Raw genomic sequence first — 9,218 nt, forward strand, 5'->3', positions numbered from 1 at the left:
ATGGTTGTTAGCTGCACTGTTAGTGTACACAACAATCTCATCTGCTATATATTATTGGGAATAAAAAAAAAAGTAAGGAAATAGCCATGCTTTATTCTGTAAAGTAAATTTCTTGTGAAAAAGCACACAATTGGAAGTGACCTCAAGGATCATCCAGTTCCAACCCCACCTCACACTACAGCAGGTTGCTCACAGCCATATTCAGCCTGGCTGCAAAAACCTCCAGGCATGAGGCTTCCACCACCTCCCTGGGCAACCTGTGCCAGTCTCTCACCACCCTCCTGGGGAACAACTTCTTCCTAACATCCAATCTCAATCTACCCATTTCTAGTTTTGCTCCATCCCCCCCAGTCCTATCACGCCCTGAAACCCTCAAAAGTCCCTCCCCAGCTTTCCTGTAGCCCCCTTCACACACTGGAAGGCCACAATTAGGTCTCCTCTGTTGTGAAAATGCGATTGAGAGTCCTGTGAGTGTATAACTGCTTAAAACACCCAGGCAATGTGCATGTGACAAATGACCTTTCCTCCTGGCAGCTACAGAGCCACTTATTTCTTCATCACTTTGATCCAGACTCAACAAGAGCCTGCCAGAATTAAACAGAACGCTTGGTTTCTCCTCTTCTCAAAGGGGTCACATCTGCCTTCCAGAAAAGCAATGGGCAGTAACTATATCTTAGCCTTTTCTTGCTCCAAAGAGCTGAGGAAAAGTCAGTCTGGGAATATAAAGTGGCCATGAGATCCTTCGGCTGTGTAACGGTGAGGAGCGCAGCCTGCAGCAACAGACTTTCCAGTCAATATTTATTTTTATTCCTTAATAAGTTAATCAAAACTATTTAAATAGAATAATAAACCAGGTTGGAAGAGACCTTCAAGAGCATTGCGTCCAACCCATCAACCAATCCAACCCACCCAAACAGCTAACCCATGGCACCAAGCACCCCATCAAGTCTCCTCCTGAATACCTTCAATGACGGCGACTCCACCACCTCCCCAGGCAGCCCATTCCAATGGGCAATCACTCTCTCTGTACAGAACTTCTTCCTAACATCCAACCTAAACCTCCCCTGGCACAGCTTGAGACTGTGTCCTCTTGTTCTGGTACTGGCTGCCCAGGAGAAGAGACCAACATCTGCCTGTCTACGACCTCCCTTCAGGTAGTTGTAGAGAGCAAGAAGGTCTCCCCTGAGCCTCCTCCTCTCTAAGCTAAGCAACCCCAGCTCCCTCAGTCTCTCCTCATAGGGCTTCTATTCCAAACCCCTCACCAGCTTCGTTGCCCTTCTCTGGACACGCTCCAGCAAGTCAACGTCCTTCCTAAACTGAGGGGCCCAGAACTGGACACAGTACTCCAGGTGTGGCCTAACCAGTGCAGTGTACAGGGGCAGCTTCTGGAGGAAACCAATTAACAGTTCACAATCTGAAGGCATAAAGAAGAAAAAAAAAAAGAACACACAGAAGAGGGAAATCAAATGCAGTGTTGAAACCAGCAGAACAATGAGCCAGCCCTGCCTGCTGAACAGCACCATGTTCTATGCCACCCCTTTTGAATTCCAGAGCTATGAATCACACCCTTCACTGTCTACTTAGAAAGAAGTTCTTCACAGACAGAAAGAGAGATTGGCCATTGGGATGTGCTGCCCAGGGAGGTGGTGGAGTCACCATCACTGGAGGTGTTTAAAAAGAGCCTGGCTGAGGCACTTGGTGCCATGGTTGAGTTGATTAGATGGTGTTGGGTTGTAGGTTGGACTGGAAGATCTCTGAGGTCTTTTCCAGCCTGGTTAATTCTGTATTCTGTATTCCCCACCCCATGTAAATGGTTTCAGATTATTCTTATTCTTCCCCAGGGGTAAGCTGATGAAAAGTAATCTCCTCTGTAACAATAAATAACACAATACAAAGCACTTTGGGGACGTTGGGGTGGGTGGGGTTGGGTTTTTTTGCTGCCTTGCAGTTTTCCTGGGAATTGAAGGCATGAGCATGGAAAACAGTCATTTATTTTCTAACATGGAAGAAAGAAAAGCATTTCTTAGTGTTCTGTCAAGAATTTTTGAAGCATATTGACTGTTTTCTGAGGAATATTTTCATGTTCAGAAGGTTACAGAAGTTTGCATCAACACTTCAATGAAACCCTTCCAGTCTCTCACAACCCTCATGGGGAAGAACTTCTTGCTAGCATCCAATCTCAATCTACCCATTTCTAGTTTTGCTTCATCCCCCCCAGTCCTATCACTCCCTTACACACCCTCAAAAGTCCCTCCCCAGCTTTCTTGTAGCCCCCTTCAGATACTGGAAGGCCACAAGAAGGTCTACTCAGAGCCTTCTCTTCTCCAGACTGAACAGCCCCAACTCCTTCAGTCTGTCCTCATAGGAGAGGAGCTCCAGCCCTCTGCTCATCCTTGTGGCCCTTCTCTGGACACCTTCCAGCACCTCCAGATCCTTCCTGTAACAGGGGCTGCAGAACTAGACACAGTGCTCCAGGTGGGGTCTCACCAGAGCGTAGTAGAGGGGGAGAATCACCTTGCTCGACACGTTTAAAACACTATGGATGCGGTGCTGAGGGATGTGGGTTAGTGGCAGTGGAAATGGAAAAATAAGGAGACCAGGAATGAGACAAAACTCATAGCTCATTAACTCAGCTTCAGAAAAAAATCCCTGGGTGGGTGAATGTTGCATTTTTACCAGGCTGTGGGACTTAAGGGACATTTGTGCACGCTGAAAGGATTTATTGTGCTCACAGTTTACTTGGTATAATATTGAGTTTGCATCACCAAAACATGCAAAGTTTCTCAGGACCTTTCATTTTGGTCTCCCAAATGATTTACAAAAGAGAAGGGGTAACAGACTTCATTCTTTTGTGTATCAGTTACAAAATAGTCACTTTTCTTTCTTTATCCATACAGTACAGGACACAGAGCTGTTGGAGTGAGTCCCCACCAAGATGATCCGAAAGCTGTAACACCTCTGTTATGAGGATAGGCTGAGGGAGCTGGGGGTGTTGAGCCTGGAGAAGACTCTAGGGGCACCTTGGAGGTGCCTTCCAATACCTGAAGGGATCCTACAGAAAGGCTGCAGAGGGACATTTCATAAGGGTGTCTGGAAACAGGACAAGGGGGAATGGTTTGGAGCTGAGAGAGAGCAGAGTTAGACTGGGGCTGAGGAAGTTTTTCAGGGTGGTGAGACTGTGAATTAGGCTGCCCAGGGAGGTTGTAGATGCCTCCCTGGGGGTGTTCAAGGTGGATGAGCAGCAAAATCTAGCTGAGAGGCATCCCCACCCATGGTGGGGAGGTTGGAGCAGATGATCTCTGAGGTCCCTTCCAACCTGAGCCATTCTGTGATTCAATGAAAATTACCTTGACGTTTTGAACACTGAAGTAGGTGCTCCAAGTTAAGCATAGTCTGTGGGCTTTGCTAAACAAAGAAAGGGCTAAGGATATGAAGTGGGTTTTACATCAGTTCATGATGTAAAACCCTTTGTAAAAAACTTTGGTTGGTTGGTTTTTTCCTTTCCGGGTCAATCCTCTGCAAAAATTCCACCCAGGAACATGAACTCTTCCCTGCAGTAGTGGCATATTTACACTAGAGGGTGTTACTTAGACAGGATTTCAGGCTTCTTAGCAATCTGGTCTGGAAATCTATCAATATATTGGAGGTGGGGGGAAGGAAATGCATACCTGAAAGAAGGAGCAGCTAGATTTGAACAAACACAATTAAAATGTAACAGAGGTGATATTTCCCAAGCATGTACCCATGAGGGACACTGGTAATAAAGTCACCTCAGCTTCAGTTGAAGCTAAAATATATAATTACACTGAGGTTGTGTTAGAGACAAGTAAATATCCCTAATATTCAGCCTGCTTTTGCTTAAAAATAAAGCTGTTGCGACATGGAAAATAGACTAACCAAAGGAATATGAGAATAACAACACATGGCTTTGTTAAAAGAGGGACAGAAATGTCTGATGGGGTGAAACTAAGTCTATAGCACAAATACAGTGCTGTCTGGGGCTGATGTGGTGGAGGGTTTCTCACCCTGCAATAAAGCATGAAAGAAGGCAAAAGCAATGGAAGTGCTCAAGGGGTTACTTTAAATAACTCTCTCCTTCTTCCAGTGGTGATGAGGATTGTCAGAGCCCTGAACATGTCTGCTCACAGCTCCAGGGACTTTGGCTGCCTGGAATCAGAGCTGACATGGAGATTGTGGAGGTCTTGAGCCACTGCACACTGACAGCAGATCAAGTAAGTGGCTTGGTATGGGTACCTTGTCTTCTTATACATCTTATCAAAAAAAAAACCAGCCCTTTAGAACTCAGCAGGTCTGTAAGAAGGCAGGCTGGTTTGTGCCCTGCACTGTCCCCCACTCAGAGGCTCTGAGACTCCAGCAACACCCTGATAAAGTGGTTCCAAGGAATCTCTAAATCCAGACATGGGAAGGAGGAGAACAAAGTCTGAAAAGAACTCTGTCTTGGCTTATGATTCTCCCAAACTTCAACACTATTTCCATCAGCTGAAGTTGTCACTAGTAGCACTCCAAAGGGATTATTCACCAGGGAGTAATTAAATTAGCCCCAGCTGTTTTTCAGTCCCACTAAACCCCCCAAACTATGCAGGAACCTGCAAGGTAAAGCTTGATAGCAGTGGCAGGCAAGTAATTGGAAACTGGAAAAAGAGAGTGGATTTATACCTCAGGTTCTGCTCCTCACTGAGCCCAGCACTTCTCCTCCAAAACAGGACTTACCAGAAGACACCACCTTCTCCAGATCAGACAAAGCTCATTCTGCTCCATCCTAAGTGAGAGCCCCTGGCTGGCTCATGGCATTAAATGCTTTGATGATGAAGTTGATCATCACTCTTTCCCCAGCTGCTAGGTCTTTGCTCACTGAGGTCAGCTGCGAAGAGTCCCCCACTCCCAGCACTAGAGCTGCAGCTCTTGGAGAGTGCTGGCCTGGGCATGCAGGTGAGGCCTCTTACAGCACAAGTTACATCATGTAGAAACCTGCTAAGACAGTGCTTTGTGTTTCTTGGATATCCCCTCTTCATATTCTAAGTCTGTTGTACAGCCTGGACCAGCAGAAAAGAGGGGACCAGGTAGGCAGTGTGGAAGAGGAAGGGATAAGGAAATGAACAGCAACAGGGAGAGGAACATTCTCCTTTTCTCAGGTTGGTTAAGAAAGAAGTGAAGTCCCCTCTTGGATCAGTCAAGAAGTGAAAACATTTGCTTTTCAACTGAAATTATCCCAGCACCACTAAAGAGTTGGCAGACTTCAAAAGGTCCAAAGGAAAAAGTATGAACACTTGGAAAGCTCTCATCCTTTGGGGACAGATTGCCATTAGCCCTGTCTGCCTGAGCTGGGGTTTGTGTTGCCACAGCAAATCATCTGTGACTCACCTGCAGGTGTGTGTGGCTCAGCAGGCTGCCTGCCAGTCCTGCCTGCCACTGCCCAAGGCAGCACCCTGCCTTTTCTCAGGACACCTGTACAAGGCATTGCTGCAGAAGGAGGCAGGCAGAGAGAGGAGGAAAGGAAAGGTCAAGAGGGGTGTTTTTGTCCATCAGTTCATAGTATAAGCAGGTACATGCTTGACTGTCATTGCTGTGTGTATATAACCCAGTTCTCTGCCATAGGGCAGCAGCCTCCTTCTTCTTAGTAGGTACAAGTGCATTTCTGAGTGTACAACAGACATCTCTAATGGTTTTCCCCTACATGATAACACTCAGCAGCCAGCTACATTTGTAGGGTCACATCAAGAGGATCTTACTCTGAGCTCTACTGCCCACACCTGTTTCCCCTAACAAGGGTTGTTCCCCAGCCTCTTGTTGGGCTGGGGTTACAGTTTTGAGCCTCCTTAGCATAAAGTGCAAACAAATTCAGTGCTTAAATCAATCTGAGTGCTGGAGCTGCATCAAATTGTGCTCTTCAAGGCATCTAAAAATAGCAGTCCCATTGAATAAGGCTGTGAGTAAGCAGCTCCCATGAGCATGTGCTGCTTTTGCTGGATACTACAAATGCAGGACCCACATGGAATCAGATGGCAATGTTAGGACAATGCAGGAGGAGTTTCTAGCAAGAATACATCTGGAAGGATGGTCAGCTGGAGTCCCTTGGTCAGAAAGGGGCTGGTTCAGCCAGCTAAGAGCCATCAAGTCAGGGAGGGGAGGCTAATCTTGCCAGTGTGATGGCAAATTATGCAAAGTTAGTTAAGGACTCTCATTCTCAGCTTTCCTACTTCCTCTTCAGCACACAGAAACAGAAGCAAGCTGTTGGTGTGAATATGGAGGAGGAAGCAAGTAAACCCCAACACCACAACTGCCGTGGGCTATTTAGAACCCCAAAGCACATTACACACATCTATTTATAGCTGTGTCTCTGCTTGGCACTCTTAGCTTCTGACAGCTGCAGGGATCAATAAAATGTACTACTGCTCTTCCAGACTCTACCAGCTGCAGATATTCCTCTAATGATACTCTTCTGCATGCAACACCTTGCAGTACAACCTGAAAATACCTCTGAAGACATAACCAAGGAAACCTGAAATGGTCTTCGGAAGTAATGTTATGTTGAAGCTGAAATGCAAGATGCAGGTCAGCTTTAATTCTGTCTCCTAAGCGTGGAAACATGGTATCAAGGCACAGATCTGTGTGGAACTGTATTATTTAAAGCTGTATTCCACAGATCTGTGTGGAACTGTTATTACTTAAGCTGTATTCCATAGATCTGTGTGGAACTGTATTATTTAAAGCTGTATTCCATTGATCTGTGTGGAACTGTATTACTTAAGCTGTATTCCACAGCATGGCTCATCCAAACCTTACCATTTGTCCCCATGTCCCCTCACTTCACTGCAGTGTGATCCATGCCAGCAGCACTGATAGCCTCCAGGAATTTTTTTCATGACAGAGTAGCTCACTGCCCAGACAGACAGACTTGCAAGCTAAGATGCCTTTGAGGTCAGAACTGTTAGGGGTACATTAAATGTTTATATAGCATCCTTGTCATATTGAGATACTTGGTAATGTTTTTCCTGACTGAGCTTTCCATATTATATTTTTAATCAATAAAGGTGACAAAGCTTGCTCAGAGCCAAAAGAGAAAAGAGAGGCAGGTGGCCTTTTAGCCTCCCTCCTCTGTGCCTTCTGCTGCTGCCTTTGGCATCCTCCTGCTACAGCCTGGAGCTAGCCTGACCTAAAAAAACCTTCAAGCCACCCAGGAAAGGAAAGAGGCTAGCAGGACAAGAAAACATAAGATGGAAGCAGCAGATTCAGGGGTGACTGAATGCCACAGCATGTGGTGAGAAAGGACACCCAGACACCAGGCAGGGGATGAGAAAGGCAGAGAGAAGGCAAGCACTGGAAGGAGCAAGGGAAGAGGACACATGTCTAAAATACACATCAAAAGCTGGAGTTACCAATGTCATCCCTCTGGCTTCTACGCATATGTGAAGAGCATCACATCTAAGAGGAGAATTTAGGGTCCACACAGCAAAACTGTTGGGGAGTTCTGGTACAATGCTGCATTGACTTCACACCACAGCTGTGCTGATTATTTGCAGGGCTAGAAAAAGATTCACCAGTTTGAACTATTTTTTTCTGCAGTTGCCATGCATCACAAGCAAAGCCTAAGCCATTTGTGATGGCTTTGTCTCTCTACATTTAAAAGTGTTTATTCAGTTCCCACAATGTGAGCCTGCAGGTTGCAGATCCTGCAGCGTTGGCAAAGTACTTTGGAGTCACTTTAGGGTTTCAGGTTAAACTTAGACACCTTGACAGAGGAGAGATCTTCTCTGTGCCTCAAAGGATTCGAGTTGAAAGGGACATCAAACTTGTCAGCTAGGCAGAAGTGTGTTTCAGCATTAGCTCCTTATTAGCATGACACCTCAGCCCTTTTTCATCTGGTCTTTGATTGTGTGGGGGGACAGTGCTGGAGAAAATGGAAATGCATGCTTTAAACTTTTGAATTATGGCCTGTGAAGATTTATATGAAAGCAAACACAACTAGCTGGTCTGCCACATGATTGCATATGTGCAAGTGCCTACATGTAGGATTCATGAAGGTCAGTAGAATCTTTCCAGGTAGCACACAAAAATGAGGTTCCCAGGTAGGACACAGAAAGGGGGTCTCATTATTATCCACGAGCTGTGAGCTGTGGAATTCCCATCTCTGCTACCTGATGATACATCCAGATCTTCTACCTCACAGGATGGTGTTATGGAGACAATCTGTGCGTGCATTGCACTGCAAGCATGAGTTTATCAATGGGAGGGAAGGTGGCAGACATCCCACCAAAGCAGCACACAACTTGCCAGCTCTCTTCTCCCTGGCAGATCACTGCATTCACATACTGTGTGCTGGGCACCAGTGTGCAATTTAATTGCTTTCCCCATTAGGTGTTGACCACCTAGACAAGTAACTGCACTGACACACTAAAATAAATCCATCTGTAACCTGACCTAAAGCCATACAACTTGCTGTAGGTATTGCTGAGTGGGAAAGGTGGCCAGAGCTCTGTCTCCATACTGACTCGTGGATGGTGGCAAATGCCCTGTGGGGGTGGTTACAGCAATGAGAGCAACTGGCAGAGACAACAGCTCCTTGTCCTGTGTACCCAGGGTGGTGGATGCCCTGCTGAGCACTTTTCCTATCTGCCTTAGATACAGCAGATAATTGTCAATTACACCAATTATAATAGTTGATAATAATCAGTGTACTGCAATGCAGTCTCTGGATGCAGTGCATGTTATGCCTGCTAGACTCTGGCAAAGGATGGTGGTGAAAACCCACTGATGTTCATAGAATCACAGAATGGTTTGGGTTGGAATGGACCTTTAAAGTTCATCTTGTCCAACCTCCCTGCAGTGAGCAGTGACATCTTCAGCTAGATCAGGTTGCTCAGGGCCCCATCCAGCTTCACCTTGAATGTTTCCAGGGATGGGGCTTCTACCACCTCTCTGGGCAACCTGGGCCAGTGTCTCACAACCCTCAGTGTAAAAAATTTCTTGATCATACATAGTTGAAGTCTCCTCTCTTTCAGTTTAAAACCATCACCCTTTGTTCTATTGCAAGAGGCTCTCATACAAAGATTCTCCCCGTCTTTCTTACAGGCTCCCTGGAGCCCCTTACATACTGAAAGGCTACAGCAAGGTCTGCCCGGAGCCTTCTCTTTTCCAGGCTGCACAACCCCAACTCTCTCACCCGGTCTGGACAGCAGAGGTGTTCCAGCTGTCTGACC

The sequence above is a fragment of the Melanerpes formicivorus genome, unplaced genomic scaffold (assembly GCF_026170545.1).
Source record: "Melanerpes formicivorus ecotype bairdi unplaced genomic scaffold, bMelFor1.0.p_v2 SCAF_24, whole genome shotgun sequence".
NCBI classification, from domain to species: domain Eukaryota; kingdom Metazoa; phylum Chordata; class Aves; order Piciformes; family Picidae; genus Melanerpes; species Melanerpes formicivorus.